Source organism: Sus scrofa, chromosome 14, assembly GCF_054392235.1.
Source record: "Sus scrofa isolate SSC_HxYL_T2T_F1_AM1 chromosome 14, Sscrofa_HxYL_maternal_Yorkshire_Landrace_v2.0, whole genome shotgun sequence".
NCBI classification, from domain to species: Eukaryota; Metazoa; Chordata; class Mammalia; order Artiodactyla; family Suidae; genus Sus; species Sus scrofa.
The window spans coordinates 97,343,901-97,362,086 of NC_139396.1; the positions used below are offsets into that span (position 1 = coordinate 97,343,901).

The window sequence follows — 18,186 nt, forward strand, 5'->3', positions numbered from 1 at the left end:
AAAAGAATGAAATAATGTCATTTGCAGCAACATGGATGGACCTAAAGTTTATCATACTAAGTGAAGAAAATCAGAAAGAGAAAGACAAATATCTTATGATATCACTTATATGTGGAATCTAAAAAAATGATACAAGTAAACATTTTTTTTTTTGTCATTTCTTGGACTGCTCCCATGGCATATGGAGGTTCCCAGGCTAGGGGTCCAATCGGAGCTGTAGCTGCCAGCCTACGCCAGAGCCACAGCAACGCAGGATCCAAGCTGCGTCTGCAACCTACACCACAGCTCATGACAACACTGGATCCTTAACCCACTGAGCAAGGCCAGGGATTGAACCTGCAACCTCATGGTTCCTGGTTGGATTCGTTAACCACTGCGCCACGACGGGAACTCCACAAGTAAACTTATTTACAAAACAAAAACAGAGTCACAATCAAAAGTACACTTACAGTTACCAAAGGGGAAAGGGGCATGGAGGGACAAACTGGGAGTTTGGGATTTGCAGATACAAACTACCATATATAAAACAGATAAACATGAGCCTACTGCATAGCACAGGGAGCTATATTCAATATCATAATAAACCATAATGGAAAAGACTATGAAAAAGAATATGTACGTATATGTAGAACTGAATCCCTTTACTGTACACCAGCACCCAATATAACAGCGTAAATCAACTATACTTTTTTTTTTAATGCTTTTTAGGGCCACACCTGCAGCATACGGAAATTCCCAGGCTAGGGGTCAAATCAGAGCTACAGCTGCCGGCCTACACCACAGCCACAGCAACACTAGATCCAAGCCCAGTCTGGTCTGTGACCTACATCACAGCTCATGGCAACACCAGATCCTTAACCCACTGAGCGAGGCCAGGAATTGAACCCACACCCTCATGGATCTTATTGTGTTCGTTAACCACTGAGTCATGAAGGGAACTCTGAAATCAACTATACTTTACAAAAAACAAACAAAAGACCCCAAAATCTAATGCAGAGACAGACCAGCAATGACCACACAGTGTGATAAATGCTGCAGGGACAACACGCTCAAAGCACAGAAGCCTCACAAAAGAGGGGGTGCCCGAGGCTGCCCTGGGGAAGCTGGGGAAACCTCACAGAGGAGGCAGCTTTTCAGAGACCACAAGACACTTAGGCCTTTGCCAGGCAGACAAGCAAGGGAAGGGCGTCCCAAGCAGAGGAAACAGCATCTGCAAAGACCTAGAATCTGGGGTGAGCCTGGTGCACTGAGGAAACCACACGTCAGTAGTGGGACCATGGCAGGAATGCCCAGGACAGGACTGTGTGCCCCATAGCTGGGTGCTTTCAGCCCCCTTCTCAACCAGCAAATACCCACATTTGCTTTTCTCCAAATGATAGATTCTTAGACAGCCTCACCGCCCCCCTTAAGATCCCACTTTGAGAAACGCTGGGTTAGAAGGTAACCACTGTCAACTACAGCTACACACCAATAGCATGAATGAAATGCATTGGTGTCGGGTGAAGAGAAAGAAGCCAGAAACCAAAGAGTCACTGTATATGACCCACTTATATCAAGTTCGAAGAAGTCAGGATAGTGGTTACTTCTGGGGAGTGTGGAAGGTCTTACAGAGGGTGTTCAGGGGACAGTAATAATATTGTGTTTCTTGATCTGAGGGTTGGTTTCATAGACGTGGTCTTTTTGTGAAAATTCATCCAGCTCTATACTTAAGCTTTGTGTATTTTTCTGCATGTATCTTCTACTAAAAAAAAAAAAAAATTAACTGCCTTCCATAAACATCAGTGCAAATGTAGTCACTAAAATTTTGTGATCACATAATAGGCAAGAATCCAGATGATATACAATATGTTTAAAATGATTTTAAAAGATTATTCCCAGAGTTCTCACTATGGCTCAGCAGGTTATGAACCTGACTAGCATCCAAGAGGATGACGGTTTGATCCCTGGCCTCACTCAGTGGGTTAAGGATCTGGCATTGTTGTGGCTGTGGCACAGGCCAGCAGCTGCAGCTCCAATTCGATCCCTAGCCTGGGAACTTCCCTATGCCACAGGTGTGGCCCTGGAAAACAATATATATATGTATACACACACACATTATTCCAAAATGAAAACACAAACTTTTTTTGGCCGCAGTCATGGCATGTGGAAGTTCCTGGGCCAAGGATCAAACCCATGCTTCAGCAGCAACCTGAGCCACTGTAGTGACAAGAGCCTTAACTTGCTGACCCACATGGGAACTCCAAAACATATTTTGAAGTCTCATAGAGCAATTCAGGAGTTCCCTGATGGCTCAGCAGCTTAAGGATCTGGCATTGTCATTGCTGTGACGCAGGTTTGATTCTTGGCTGGGGAAGTTCTGCATGCTGTGGACACAGCAAAAAAAAAAAAAAAACAAACAAACAAAAAAAGAGGAAGCATTACAATGCTCAGTCCTGGGTCTGGGGGATAGAAGAAGGTAAATGAAGGGCTTAGAGCCTCTTCCCAGGGCACAGGGCAGTGGTGTCCTCTTCTGAAAGAATGTCTGGTCCTGGGAGGCTGGGGACAGGACGCCCCAGGCAGAGGGGACTGTTTTTGGCAAAGCCTCTGAGTCTTAGACCTGGCTCCAATCACAGCTGGAATGGCTGAGAAAGGCAGATCTCCTTGCCTTGGCTGTGAACTTGCCCCTGGAGGGCAGGGGCCTCTTTCTTTTTTTATTTCTATTTTTATTTTTGTCTTTTGTCCTTTTTTTTTTTTTTTTTTTTTTTTTTTAGGGCTGCACTCACAGCATATGGAGGTTCCCAGGCTAGGTGTCTAATTGGAGCTATAGCCACCGGCCTACACCATAGCCACAGCAACGCCGGATCCTTAACCCACTGAGCAAGGCCAGGGATCGGACCCGCAACTTCATGGTTCCTAGTTGGATTTGTGGAGGGCAGGGGCCTCTTTCAGTCCCTCTATGTCTCCGCTGCCCAAAGAGGAAGCTGGCACACAGAGGGTCTCAGAGGAGCTTTTCCGTAGCGCCTCTTTGCCCAGTCCCACATTGAGAGTGGAGGGGGGGTCTGTTTGGGAAGCTGTAGGTTCCCAGTCGCTGCCTGAATTCCATGGCACAGGCTCACACGCCAGGAATGGGTGGCGTTGCAGCGGAGATTCAAGGTTGTCCAATTCCTCTTGGAGGGGAGAGCCGGACGCACGGGGGCTCTGAGCCTTGGGGACCATGAATACGGGCAGGAAATCCCATCCCTGCCTGCCCACCCGACTTGCTGGAGTTGGCAGCAGCCCAGCTCTGAGGGAGAGAGACTTGCAGAACACAGAGAGGGCTGCATCTGTGGGCAGGACGCGCAACAGCCTCTCAACAGGTGTCTCCTCTCATCCTCTGGGACATCCCTCCTCAGCACTCCCCGGACTCAAGCCACTCTTAAAAACCAGCCTCTTGGAGTTCCCACTGTGGTGCAGTAGATTAAGCATTCGGCCTTGCCACAGACGTGGCTCAGATTCGATCCTTGGCCCGGGAACCTTCACATGCCACTGGTATGGCCAAAAAAGAAAAACAAACAAACAAAAAACCAGCCTCCTTCTCCCTTTGCCATCACCACTCTGCCAGCATTTCTCAAACCACCTTCATGATTTCTGCCCTCACTGGGTGCTCCTTGGAGTATTATTTTCTTAGCAATTTTTCTTTAAAACAACGTTAAGTTCTTGTTTTAACTTGCACTTGTTCTAAGCAATATTTGTGAAATCCTGGATTTGATGTGCCAGTTTTATTTTTTTCTAACACACATAAAATTAAAAAAACCCCCAAAAAAACAAAAACAGCTTTTTGGGCCATGCCCATAGCATGCAGAAGTTCCCAGGCCAGGGACTGAACCTAAGCCACAGCAGCAACCTGAGCCACAGCAGATCCTTAACCTGCTGAGCCACCAGAGAACTCCTAACTCCAAATACTTGTTCTTGTATCACCTACAATTATGTGTATACCACCACAGTGGAAATGGTTTTGTACAATGGTGCAACCAGGATGGGTGGTTGTTCTTTTTTTTTTTTTTTTTAATGCTACAGCCTGGGCATATGGAAGTTCCTGCACCAAGGACTGAATCCGTGCTGTGGCTGCGACCTACACTGCAGCTACAGTAACACCAGATCCTTTAACCAACTGCACAGGGCCAGGGATCAAACTCGTGCCTCAACAGCAACCCGAGCTGCTGCAGTTGGATTCTTAACCCCTGCGCCTCAGTGGGAACTCTAGTTGTCCTTTTTTTTTTTCTTCTTTTTATAGCCACAACAGTGGCATATGGAAATTCCTGGGCTAGGGGTTGAATTGGAGCTGCAACCTCATGCTTATACCACAGCCACGGCAACACCAGATCCAAGCCACATCTATGACCTATGCCACAGCTTGTGGCAACACCGGATTCTTAACCTACCGAGTGAGGCCAGGGATGGAACCCCCATCCTCACAGAGACAATGTCAGGTCCTTAACCCACTAAGCCACAGTTATTAATAACAATTACAGCCTCGTGTAAGCAGCATGTTGTATGCCTCTTCCACACATTTGCATATTCACAGTCTCCTTCAGTCCTCTCAGCTCCTGTACTACGGACATCACTAGACCCATTTTACAGATGAGGAAACTGAAGCTCGAACAGCAGTTGTGACTTGCTAGGGTCACACAGCTAGTTAGGACTTTGGTCCAGATTCAAGGTTCCTTTGGCTCCTGACCTAGGAGAAGGCAGGAAAGCAAGAGGCATTTTCCTGCGTCCAACCAGGCCCACACGAGCCACAGGATGGCAAACATGACATAGAGCTTTTGGACTAGAAACGAGGAAGAACTTCCTGGCTAAAAATATTTAGGCACAAGAATGACTGACTGAGGAAGGATGTGGGATGCCCAGCTTCCCAAGTTCTCAAAACAAGATAAAGGCTCGCCCAGCTGGGATCATGCCAGGGCTACCTGGAGGCAGGAGCATGGACTAAATGACCTCTCCAGGCCTCAACAAGGCGCAAAGACTGGGTGTACCCTGCCATCAAGGTGGCATCCTCGCTGTTTCCCCAGAGCATCTATTAAACAAGGAAAGGCATGTAGAGGCTCTAACTTAAAGGAACTGGCAACACCTTGTGTGGGCCCCACCCCTGGGAGGGAGTGTCGGGAGCAGCAGTTCTGGGTGGCCATGCACTTGCTCCCCACTTCCCTTCCCACTGCTCTGGCAGCTCCCAGGGCTCAGCTTGTCGCCAAGGCTAGGAGCTGCCCTCAGAATCACTGAGGCTGCTTGGCCGCCTAAGCCAAGGAAATCCTTTCCGGGGCATCCTTTTTTGTTTTGTTTTGCTTTTTAGGGCCACACTCACAGCATATGGAAGTTCCTAGGCTAGGGGTCAAATCAGAACTGCAGCTGCCGGCCTACACCACAGCCACAGCAATGCCAGATGCTAGCCACGTCTGCAAACCACACCACAGCTCATTGCAACGCCAGATCCTTAACCCACTAAGCAAGGTGGGGGATCGAACCTGCAACTTCATGGATCCTAGTCGGGTTCGTTAACCACTGAGCCATGACAGGAACTCCTCCGAGGGATCCTTTTTAAAACTCCCTGATCTGAAAAGTTAGGCACAAACTGACCTAGGGTGTTGCCTCTCCAGGGGATGAATTGTATATATATATATTTTTTTGAAAGTCAAAATGTTTATTTCTCAAAACAAAAAGGGTATTAACTTCCTTTCTTTTTTTATTTTTGTCTTTTTAGAGCCGCACCCTCAACATATGGAGGTTCCCAGGCTAGGGGTCCAATCAGAGCTATAGCAGCTGGCCTACACCACAACCACAGCAATGTGGGATCTGGGCCATGTCTGCAACCTACACCACAGCTCATGGCAACACCAGATCCTTAACCCACTGAGCAAGGCCAGGGATTGAACCCATATCCTCATGGATGCTAGTCGGGTTCGTTAACCACTGGGCCACAACAGGAACACCAGCTTCCTTTCTAATTATACAAATAATATACGCCCAGTTGTTTTAAAAAATCAAATAATATCAAAAGATAAAAAAACGAAAGTAAAATTACCCAAATTTCTACCATCTAGAAGACAGTACTGTTGACATTTTGGAGGACATCCTTCCAAAATACATTTTTTTTCCTGTTATAGTACACATAACATAAAATGTATCACTTCTACGTGCACCTGAATCATAATTTTATATGGTCTCCAGAAGGTAGAGCTAATAGTGCACTTCAGAAACCTCCACAGGACAGTGGGGAAGGTGTTTAGGGTAAGGGCCCTTCTGACTCTGTTTAAATGGAAGGAAGCACAGGGAGCTCCCTTCGTAGCTCAGTGGTTAACAAACCCAACTAGGATCCCTGAGGATGCAGGTTTGATCCCTGGCCCTGCTCAGTGGGTTAAGGATCTGACATTGTGGTGAGCTGTGGTGTAGGTCACAGACCTGGCTCAGATCCCCTGTTGCTATGGCTGTGGTGTAGGCCGGCAGCTGTACCTCTGATTCGACCCCTAGCCTGGGAACCTCCATATGTCGAGGGTACAGCTCTAAAAAGAAAAAAAAGAAAAAAAAAAAAAAAAAAGAAGGAAGGGAACACGGAGGCAGCCAGCCACTGTGTGCAGTGGTAAGGTTAGTCCTGTTAAAAAATTAAAGGCAAGGAGTTCCCTGGTGGCTTAGTAGATTAAGGACATGGCATTGTCACTGCTGTGGCACAGGTTTGATCCCTGACCCTGGTGATTTCCACATGCCACAGGTGTGGCCAAAAAAAAAAAAAAATAGTTAAAGCCAAGAATAACTTCATCTGTATGTAGGAAGGAAAGCAGGTCTGTCTCTTCACAGGGCTGCAAGAGGAGAATGCAGGGGCATGGTTTTGCTGAACTTCTGCAAGAGATCAGTCTGAGACAAGGAGAGCAATGTGTCTGTGATTAACCAGCAGGAGCCTCAGCCTAAGGTGTTTCTCTCCTGTCCTGGTCTTTGAGGTGACTGGGTGCTGCGAGCTCTGGGGTACAGGAAGCACACGTTAAACAACCCTGGGGAATAACAAGCCCTTGACGGGAGGGCGGCCAGCAGAACAGGGAAGAGTATCGCCAGCCTCCTCCACCAGCTCGGCCAGGCCAAGACTTCCTTCCTCCAACCCCACAGAGGGCGGGGCGGGGGGGCACCTCTAGCTCCCAAACAAGGATTTCAGAGGGTGGTTTGGAGGCTTTCAATCAAGAAACTATAGACACTGATTTAGCAGATTCTGTGTGTTGGCTTCAGAAGATCCCTGAACTCAAGGAGCTAAAACTAATTTGGCAGGGCCACCACTCCCGCCATGCGCCATCCCCCCCCCAATCCCCCAGCTTCCAGATCAGAAGCACTGGCTCTGGTGACCTCACTTGGCTTTATCACACTTGGCTTTATTCATGCTGTTCCCCTCTGTGTGCCCCAGCGGAGCCACAAGATCCTTGAGGGCAGTTACAAAGTCTTCAAGGGTCTTCACCCACACCTGCCCCCCTCCATTTCTGCCTCATTCAGTGCCCGCACTGAGCAGATGATCAGGCGACATGCACATGGTGTGGCCTGCGTGAAGGGCCCTGGCAATGAGAGCAGCTGAGGGAGGCCGTTTTAAGGTAGTGGGGTGGGGAGTGTGGAAGGCATCCAGGAGGCGGTGAATCTAAGGTCCTGAGGCAACATGGCAGCCCAGGAATGGAGAGGGAGCCTTGGGAGGGGGCATTCTGATGGGAGCAGTGGGCTGGGGGCCCGACCCCGGGGTATCTCTCATGTGACAACTCCCAGGTTGGGGTGCCCTTGCTTGCAGGCTCACACCTATGCCTGCCAAGAGGCGAGGGTGAGATGCAGGGGCTCCTGTTACAGTCGTGACCTGGGATGGTCTCGGGGGTGCCACCTCTTCCAAGAAGCTGACTTTTGAAGACTCTGCCTGGCCACGGACATCACGATGCGTTTGCACCGGCCTCAGCTGTTGATTAAACCTCCGTCCGTGCAACTAGCACTCCAGGAAGAACACTCTCTTCCTCACAGCGTGTCCCTGCTCCTGTTTTTCACGTTTATGGGCATCAGGTGATTTGAAGAGGGATCCACACCCAGAGGAGCGCACCCAGTGAGGTCAGCTGAGAAAACAACTGCCGCCGCTCTGTTTTCCCTCGTTATTCTGGGAGCTGCAGGCTTGGGCCTCCGGTCACCCCTGGGCTTGTCCCCGCCCCCCAGTGCTTCTCTTCTGTCCCCGCTCCAGCCTCAAGCCTGCCCAAACTGTTGTTTATCAACACAGACCAGAACATTCCGCTGCCAGCAGAAACACACATGGCGATGGCACTGCCATCCCACACCCTGTCGTCAACACACTCCCACGCACTGTTTGCCGCTGTCAAAGCTGTGCTCACACACACATTCTGCGCCCCTCCCCCCCCCCGCCAACACAGCTGTTCCCCACTGCTTGGAACCCAGCCCTCCACCTTGCACACATTCTCTGTGGGTTTTTCTCACGCGTGCTCACGGCGGAGGCTTACACTTGTGGTTCAGGCCAGCACACACTCTGCCCTGTGATCGGATCTGTCTGTTTCACCACCTGTGACTGTGTGACCTTAGGCAATGGACTTAACCTCTCTGGACATCAGAGGCCTCATCTGTAGAATAGGGATCACAGTTACCGTATGCGGCTTTTCCCGTGGGCTCAGGGGGCGGATGAGAGAGCAGGCATGCAGTAAGAGCTCAGTCAATGGGAGCTCTGATGGTGGGATGACGAATGTTGTGGATCCTTTCTGGAATCTGGCTGTTGGTTTTCCTTTCCCATGCCCAGCAGTTGGCCTCACCTCATGTTCACACCTTCCGGGCTGTGTGACCTGTCGGCTTCTCAGGTCCTCACTGGTGAAATGGCTTTAACAGCTGCCCGGCCAGGCCCAGAGGCCGGCTGTGAGGGGCACAGGGAGAGGTTACCATTGTGCTTGGGAAGCTCTTCAATTGGCCACAGCTGCAGGGCGTTGTAGAAGGAAAGGATTTGAATGGGGCAACAGCCAAACTAAGGCATTTTCAGCTGCTTTCCATCTTCCCTCAGCTCCTCCGTTGATCCTGAAACTGGACTCAGAGTTTCCATTTCAGCTCTGCTGGGGGCTGAAGGCTTTGCAGAGGCCACGTGGCCCCAAAGCTGTACCTGGGGCTTCGGGCCGCCCGCACCCCCCCCCTCCCCCATCACCTTCCATCAGGCACAGCTGCTCGTCCCAGCAGGACCTGCCGTGCTGAACCCTCCCTCCGGCTCACGGATCTTATGTTCTCTCACTTCCCCCCAGAGGCTAAGGGTCCCTGGCCCTCTCCTCATGCTCCCTTCCATCCCTCATGCTCCCTTCCACCCTGTCATCTTCTCTAGGACACATTTTTTTTTTTTTTTTTTTTGTCTTTTTGCCTTTAGTAAGGGCTGCTTCTGCGGCATATGGAGGTTCCCAGGCCAGGGATCGAATCGGAGCTGTAGCCGCCAAGCCTATGCCACAGTCACAGCAACGCCAGATCAGAGCTGCGTCTTCGACTTACATCACGGCTCACAGCAACGCTGGATCCTTAACCCACTGAGCAAGGCCAGGGATCGAACCCGCAACCTCATGGTTCTTAGATTCGTTAACCACTGAGCCATGATGGGAACTCCCCCACTTTCTTTCTATTTTCTATCTCCAGGACCCTTTTTCTCTTCAAGCATCTTTCCTTCTCCTTGGACCTTTCTATTCTGGGAAACAGAGAGATGCATGCAGAGGGATAGAAGACAAATGTGACTTGAGAATGGAGGCAATTCTGGGATGAGCAGGTGGGGGTGTGTCACAGAGAAGCAGGCTCCCAGGTGAGTGGAGTCTTAAGTCAGGCCCTGAGGGTGAGCTGGACTTGTCCCCACACTGTAGCAGTACCTTTCTGCCCCTTGAAAGAAAAAGGTGGAATTGCTGGAGGGCAGATCCTGGCCTGGTCTATGCTCAGAAACTGTGGTTTCTCCCTTCCCCTCTGGAGGCTTTCAAGCTCAGGACACCACCGAGAGGCCAATGGCAACCTGCTGGCTCAGGGAAACCAAGGTAACCAGGCCGCCTCTACCTTTCGGGGCACCAGGTGAGAGCACACGTGGAAACTCACAAACCACATGTCTGGATAGTCAATATTTATAAATGAAGCTAATAAGTTGTCAAATAAAATGTTTTATTTCCCTGCCTCCAGAATGACCTGGAAAGTCAACTTTTTTTTTTTTTTTTTTTTTTTTTTTTTGCTTTTTAGAGCTGCATCTGCGGCATATGAAGGTTCCCAGGCTAGGGGTCAAATTGGACATATAGCTGCTGGCCTACACCACAGCCACAGCAATGCCAGATCCGAGCCGCATCTGCAACCTACACCACAGCTCACGGCAACACCAGATCCTTAACCCACTGAGCAAGGCCAGGGATCAAACCTGCGTCCTCAGGATGCTAGTCAGATTCATTAACCACTGAGCCATGACAGGAACTCCAGAAAGTCAACTTTGAATTTAGAATTTTGGATTCATCAGAGTCCCTCCCCAGAACACAGGGACGAGAGAGAGGTGGGTTGGTGGGTGACAACACGTGCAATAGGGACTCTCAGGCAGTTGGTCATTTGGCACAAACACAAACTAGGCTTCTTTTAATCTTCTTCTAGGCCGGCATGACCAAAAGACCTAGAAGGCAGTATGCAGAGTGGTTAAGACCTTCATTCAAATCCCAGAGCTGCCCAAATGGAGCACTTACTCTTTTTGAGGCTCAATTTCCCCATCAGTAAAATGGGACTGATGATACCTCCCTGATAAAGTCGTTGTGGTTATTCAAAGAGATAATCCTCATCAAGCCTTTAGCATGGTCCTAGAACATAAAAATTGCTCAAGAAGTCATGAGCTATTATTGCTATTACAATTTCTCCACACATGGGCAATGATAGCATCAGAGCAGGAAGTCACTGTGCTGTGGCTTCACTGCACACGTGATGAAACGGGTCACTCAGCTAAGGAGAAGCAGATATGGAACTAGGTCTCCCAACTTTCCCACAGTCTTGGGTTTTTCCCAGCTAAAAATAAAAAAATGTTAACTGCTGGCCCAATAAAGTGAGTGCCTTTCATGTCACTGAACTGTACACTTTTCAGTTGGTTAATATAGCAAGTTTTATGCTATGTTCGTTTTACCACTATGCCAGTTGGCTAGAGTTGCCAGAGCACATTACTGCAAACTGCATGGCCTAAACAACAGAAATCGGTGGTCTCGCAGTCCTGGAGGATAGAAGTCTTACATAAAAGCGTCAGTAGGGGAGTTCCCGTCATGGCGCAGTGGTTAACGAATCCGACTAGGAACCATGAGGTTGCGGGTTCGATCCCTGCCCTTGCTCAGCGGGTTAACGATCCGGCGTTGCCGTGAGCTGTGGTGTGGGTTGCAGACGCGGCTCGGATCCCGCGTTGCTGTGGCTCTGGCGTGGGCCCGTGGCTACAGCTCCCATTCAACCCCTAGCCTGGGAACCTCCATATGCCACGGGAGCGGCCCAAGAAATAGCAACAACAACAAAAGACAAAAGACAAAAAAAAAAAAAAAAAGTGTCAGTAGGGTTGATTCCTTCCGAAGACTGTGAGGAAGAATCTATTCCATGCCCTGCTCCTAATTTCTGGTGGTTTGCTGGCAATCGTTGGCATTTCTTGGCTTGTAGAAGCAGCACTCCAATCTCTGCCTTCATCTGCACGTGGTGTTCCCCTTCTGTGTATGTGGCTTTCTCTGGGTGCCCAATCTTCCCCTTTTTATAAGGACACCAGTCAGATTGGATAGAGCCCATCCTATTTTTTTTTTTTTTTTTAAGGCCTTCTTCTGTGGCATATGGAGGTTCCCAGGCTAGGGGTCCAATCAGAGCTGTAGCTGCTAGCCTACACCACAGTCACAGCAAATGCAGGATCCGAACCTGTATCCTCATGGATGCTAGTCAGGTTCATTAACTGCTGAGGCACAGCGGGAACTCCTATTGATCTCATCTTAACTGAAGTCACCTGCAATGACCCTATTCCTGACTAAGATCACATTCTGGGTATTGAGAATTAGGACTTCAACATGTGAGTTTTGTGGGGGAAACAATTCAGCCCATGACAACTACAATAAAATACTGTGGCCACCTGGTACTTAATATCGGGATATAGGCAGGGAAAAAACATCTTTGGTGACATCTCAGGCTATGTGCATAGTAAGTCTTTAAAATGTGTTTCTTGACTTGTGTTAAATCTGGTGCCAATAAGTTAAAATGGCTGGAGTCTCCCAGTTTCCAAGATGAGTCCTCTCCTGGCCATGAACTAAAGGGATTTTTAACGACCGGTACTGTTTCCAGACAAGCACTTAACAAAACCTTTAAAATAATTGGTTCTCTTTGGTAGGCTCAACTCTACACTCTTGGATACCATCTTGTTTCTTTCTACTCTTTCTATCCTCAGAGAAGAAGTGAAATTCATTTAGAGCAAGCTGAATTCCCTGTTGTCTTATTTTGCAGGTGAATAGCTTAGTGTATTTAAATGTTTCCCTTTAATGTTTTATCAAGAAAGTCTTCAAATGCATAGAAAAATTGCAAGAAAGGCACAATAAACACCTACAATACTCTCTACCTAGATTCAGTGATTTATCCCTTTTGCCCCATTTGCTTTATCTGGATCAAGTTTTTTTGGTGAACTACTTGAAAAGAAGTTGCTGGTGTGATGTTCAGCTCCAAACATCTCAGCAGGAATCTCTTAGGAATAGGCTGTTCTCCTATATAACCGCACTGCACTTCTCACAAATGAGAAAACCAACAATCATTCCATAACGTCATCTCAGATCCAGTCCATTTGCAACACTGATCAAGCTGATTTTTCAAAAATTTTGAATCTAATGAATTCCAAATCTGTGAGGCTTAGGGTCTGGATAGTATGACCTGTGTAATGGAAAATTTTAGAGCTTTTTTTTTTTTTTTTTGTCTTTTCTAGGGCTGCACCCGAAGCATATGGAGGTTCCCAGGCTAGGGGTCTAATTAGAGCTGTAGCTGCCAGCCTACACCACAGCCACAGTAACACCAGATCTGAGCCACATCTGAGACCTACACCTCAGCTCATGGCAATACTGGATCCTTAACTCACTGAGCGAGGCCAGGGATCGAACCTGCAACCTCATGGTTCCTAGTCGGATGCGTTAATCACTGAGCCACGACAGGCGCTCCATGGAGCTTTTAAGAATTTAATCTAACATCTAGAACTCCCCTGGCCACACAGACTGATGTTTTCTTTCCTGGTTTCCTTTCACTAGCAAGCTAGCTCTTTGAAAGCTCAAATGCATGCTTGGGGTAGGGTGCTCCTGGAATTCCTCTCATTCTAGGACAATGGCCTTTTGAGGAGTACCTGTTTGGCCTGAGACCTGCTACCCTTGCCTGGGACCTCAGGAGGGAGCTGGGTGGGGAGGGAGGCTTGACCTTGACCAGGGTGGAGACTCCCAGACTGAGCAACGCCCCCTCCGAAGCTGGCCTGCTGCCAGCCTGGCTTGGCTGCCAGGGCTGCCGTTGTTGCAGGCTCTTTCTGGAGAGTTCCAGATGGCGGCCCAAAGGATCATCCTGGCCTCCAAAAAGGCTGCCATAAATCAACACTGAAGGGAGAAAAAGAGGAAAGTGCAGAGGTTCCTGAGGTTCAGGGGAAACTTTCTCTCCCTTCTCTGCGAATCCAGGGCTCAGGATTAAGCTTTTGGTTTTAAAAACGGCTTCATAACTAGCAATAGCATGAGTTGGTAGAACTGTGCAAATAAAAGGGAGGAGGGCCAGCAAGGATGGAGGGTGTGGGGGAATATCTGGCCTGTGATTCAGGGCTGCCTTCTTCCTCCAGCCCCCAGGCTTGCTGGAGCTTGGCTGCAAGTTCCAGCCAATGTATTTCTGATTGGGACGGGAGCCAGGGGTCAGATAAAGTTCCAACATATTTTGCAGCAGGCCTGACACTTTGCCCAGCGCCCTGGGCCTGTGACAGCTGCCAGGATAGTGTGTTGAGAAAGCTGGGCCAGATGGAGCCGGTTAAAATGGGTTTGAAGGAGCAGGCTGTTGACGAACCAGGCAGCTCAGCAACACCCAGCACAGCCACGCCATTGAACCAACGTGGCTGCCTGGGCCACCGAAGGCTTTGCACGCTATTCCCAGGAAGCCACCAGCAGCCGTCATATTAATCCACTAGCATCTCAGAAACCAAGATTTGTACTTCCATCTCATTATCCTTTGTAAACCAAGTAAACGTGTAACACACCATGCATGTGACCCACAATATCCAGCCTAATCCTCACAATAGCTTGCCGAAGTAGTAGGTACTGTGATGACCCCAGCCACACAGATAATAGCTAACACATATAAACAACAGATACACCAATGAGTATGAGGCCCACTTCTAAACACTTGGCACGATTGCCTAATTGACTAGGGAAACCGAGGCACAGAGGGGTAAAGCCCGTTGTTCAGGGTCACATGACTGGTAGGCGTGGACCTGAAACCTCTGGAAGAAGGTGACTTCGGAGGTGCGTCCACCCCTGCACCACCCCCTGATGCTCCAGATGGGGAACCTGTTCCGAGACAGGCAGGGGAAGAGAGACTGGGTTGAGATGTGGAACAAAGTGAAGGCGAAGGTCTGCAGCTTTTCCGCTTCCTGACAAGCATAATGAGAGGCACCCGTGGGAATCGAAGCTCAGACATCTGACCCTGAGCCCTTTGCCGCTCTTCCTTCCTCTCCCCTGGCCCAGTTGGTCTGAACTGAGTTGTTCCAGGCCTCATGGGAGCTGTTATGGGACAGCCAGGGACAAGCGGGCAGGCCGGCAGAAGGCCTTTTGTTCCCACCAAGTTGCATCTGACCCTTGTCCACTCCCGGGCACCGAAGGGCAGCCAGAAGCTACCCTGTATGCCTCCCTTAGCCAAGGCCAATGGTGCCGAATCTGGAACAGAGCCCGCTGGGCCCAGCCTTGCACCAAGGCCAGGCTTCCGGTCACATTTTGGCTCTGCTGATAGCCCAAGGCCACCTGCAGCCATGGCACCTGGCAGGTAGACATAGGTTCCTGGCATCAGTCCTGCTTTGGTCTCTATCCTCACCCGCTCTGTCCCCCATGCCAGCTGCCCCCACACACTCAGGGCCTCGGGACGGGACCCCGAGGGAGGAGCAGCAGGCCTTGCTTTGGAGCACCTGGCTGCACGCTCAGAGGCAGCTCCTCCAACACAAGGACAGGACCAGACAGGACTTCCAGAGGAGATAAGGTCTAAGCGAAGTTCTCAATTGATGATAAACTGTGACTATATCTGCATCCTGCTTCTCGGGCGTATTTAGGTTGACTATGCTGTCTTGATATTTTCTTATGTTTACAGACATATTTATGCCTTTATCTATATACATGTTCCTGACCCCTGATATTTCTAATTAGCACTTTATGGCTCAGTGCTTCACGAACCGGACTAGGATCCATGAGGATGCGGGTTTGATCCCTGGCCTCGCTCGATGGGTTAAAGATCCGGCGTTGCTGTGAGCTATGGTGTAGGTTGCAGACACGGCTTGGATCCTGCGTGCCTGTGGCTGTGGTGTAGGCTGGTGGCTACAGCTCTGATTCAATCCCTAGCCTGGAAACCTCCATATGCCACGGATACAGCTCTAAAAAAAAAGGAGAAAAAAAAAAAAAAAAGAAAGGGATTGCCTTCCTATCCTCACTTCTCAAGTCATCTTCCATCTGGGTATATATGTATCTAACAGCTGCAGAGTATCCCACTGGATGGCTGTTGTATCATTTACAATAGCAGTCCTCTGCTGGTGGACACTTAGGCTGTGCTCGATGTTTTTGCTAATCAATCACATCCTTTTTTTTTTTTGACCCTGGTGTGCAATGGCCTGATGTGGGAACTCAGTTCCCAGATGACCAGGGATTGAACCTGGGCCACAGCAATGAAAGCACCAAATCCCAACTATTAGACCATAAGGGACCTCCCTTTTCTTCCCTTCCATGAATATTTACTAAACTCTTACTATGTGCCAGGCACTTTGGTTAAGTGATGGGGTGGAGACAAAAAAAAAAGGACATGGTATCTCCCTCACAGCCCTTTCAGTCCAGTGGAGAGCCAGACTTCTAATCCCAAAATGCAAAAGGGCTAAGGAGGGAGGGAAGAAGAAGCTCTGAGAGAATAACAGAGCCCCTGCTTTACTGGATATTTGGGAAAGACCTCTCTGCTGGGATGGTGACATTTCAAGGGAGATCTGTATGAGAGGGAACCAACCATATGCAGAGTGTAGGGAAGAGCATTCTGGGCAGAGGGATCAGCATATGCAAGGGCAGAGATGTATCAACACTGTGTGTAGTATATTTGGGGAAGTGTGAGATTCCTCCTAAGGCTACAGTGTGGGGGTGTAGATGGGGTGAGGCTAAACAGGTTGGTTGGAAGCCATGTGAGGAAGCCTTGAACACCAAACCAAGGAATTTGAACTTGACTCTATAAGTAACAGCAAGCTACTTCTGTCACTGAGTCTAGACACAGAATACTGCAGACCCTGGCCTGGATAGATCCAGCAGAATATTAACAGTCCAGAGGAAATCTCTGCTTCAAATGGAAGTTTCCTTTTCCTGCTTGCTAGGAGTTCAAAGTCTGTCCTGAGCTTTAGGGCCAGGGGGATTACCTTATTACTGAGTTGTCCCAGAAATGGGGCCTAGAGAAATCAAGGGATTTGCCCAAGTGAAACAGCAAACCCATACGAAAGGCCCCCTAAAGCCCCAGATGCTAGCCTTCAGCTCCAGCCCCAAGCAGTGGCCCCTTGACCCTGGCACTCTTCTTGGCAGCCACTCAAAACCAAGAGGAGGGTGAGGAAATGATATTTTTTTGGTCATTTTAGGGCTCCACCTGTGGACATGGAGGTTCCCAGACTAGAGGTCTAATTGGAGATATGGCTGTCAGCCTATGCCACAGCCACACCATCATAGGACCCAAGCCTCCTCTGGGACCTACACCACAGCTCATGGCAACACTGTATCCTTAACCCCCTGAGGGAGGCCAGGGATAGAACCTGTGTCCTCCTGGATGCTAGTCGGATTCCTTTCTGCTGGGCCACGATGGGAACTCCAGGAAATGCATTTTAAAGAGAATCTGTGAAGCACCCATGAGTGTCAGGCACTGTGCCTGGCTTTGGCAGGTAGAGACCAGTAAGGCCAGCCTGGAGGGTGCCCACAGCCCCAGAGGACTGCATGAGTCCCCAGTCATCTTCCCTCTTTTCACTCCAGAAATCCTCCCTGCCCCCCAGAAAAGCTGCTGAAAAATCGTGCGTAGCAAAGCAGCCAGGGGTTTCCTGCCTTGCTGAGCCGGTTTACTCAATTTCCCTCATTTGTCCGCTGAGAACAGACAGAGCAAAGGGCAGCCATCAAAGGTGTCTGGGACAAGGCTCCGACAGCTGCCGGGTGAATGTGCCGCTGGGGACTCAGTCTGGCGCGGTCTGGGCTGGCGGGTGGGGTGGCGGGGGACAAGTCCGGGGACAGTCCCGGAGAGCCCCTCCCGCCGGGCGCGGGAGGTGTGCCGTCTGCGCCACGTGCAGGAGGGCACAAGCGGCTGAGTCCGGATGGAGCAATCGCCGGCCGGCAACGTGCTGCTGGGCCCGTCCGGGCGGGGGTGGGGTGAGGGGAGGGTGCTGGCGGGACCCGCCCGCAGTCCTTACCCACCTCCGGCTTTCCCGCTCTCCCCGGGCCCCTGTGCTGGGCTGGAGGGAGGGCCCTGCGTTGGAGGCCCGCTGCGCGTGCACTGGCTCGGTCCAGGACCGAGCGCACACAGGTGGGCGTGCGCAGGCGCACGGCCCGGACAAGCTTGCTCAAATCCCTCCTGCCTCCCCGGATGCTCTGGCTCTTTAGCCCCAGGCGATTGGCCTTGCGTTGGTCGCTCCACCCCGGCTCAGTGCTGACAGACATACAGGTTTCCTGGTGCCAGTCCTTGGGCACACCTGGGCAGCTCCACGTGGGGGCCGCACGCGCCGGGCCCATCTGACCCAATGGATTTGGATGCTCTTCTAAGTCAGTCCCTGGAATTGTTGGGTCATGCCTGTTGGAACAAATGCCAGTGTCCTTGGGGAAGTTGTTTGACCTCTCTGAGCCTGAGATAAGTCATCTGTCCAATGGGGATGATGGTAGTGCATACCAACCTCATTGGGTTGTCGCGGGAATTAAATAAGGCAGTGGCTGGCTATAAAGTGTTAAGCCCCAGTGGTCATTAGGA

At 50.0% G+C, this 18,186-nt stretch overlaps 1 protein-coding gene and 1 pseudogene across 6 annotated transcripts in view; one reads left to right on the plus strand and one right to left on the minus strand.

Annotated features, from left to right (window-relative positions):
• Positions 1 to 17,794, minus strand: part of ASCC1 (activating signal cointegrator 1 complex subunit 1) — a 184,240-nt gene extending 166,446 nt beyond the window's left edge. For 5 of the 6 annotated variants that reach the window (XM_084993024.1, XM_084993021.1, XM_084993022.1 and 2 more), the window contains exon 1: positions 17,640 to 17,748. The gene's annotated coding sequence lies outside the window, so the exon portion shown is untranslated. Of the gene's footprint in view, positions 1 to 17,639 lie in introns of all 6 variants that reach the window. The other variant, XM_084993030.1, reaches the window with a different exon arrangement.
• Positions 8,018 to 9,204, plus strand: LOC146396875 (uncharacterized; annotated as a pseudogene).
• Positions 17,795 to 18,186: the final 392 nt, after the last annotated feature.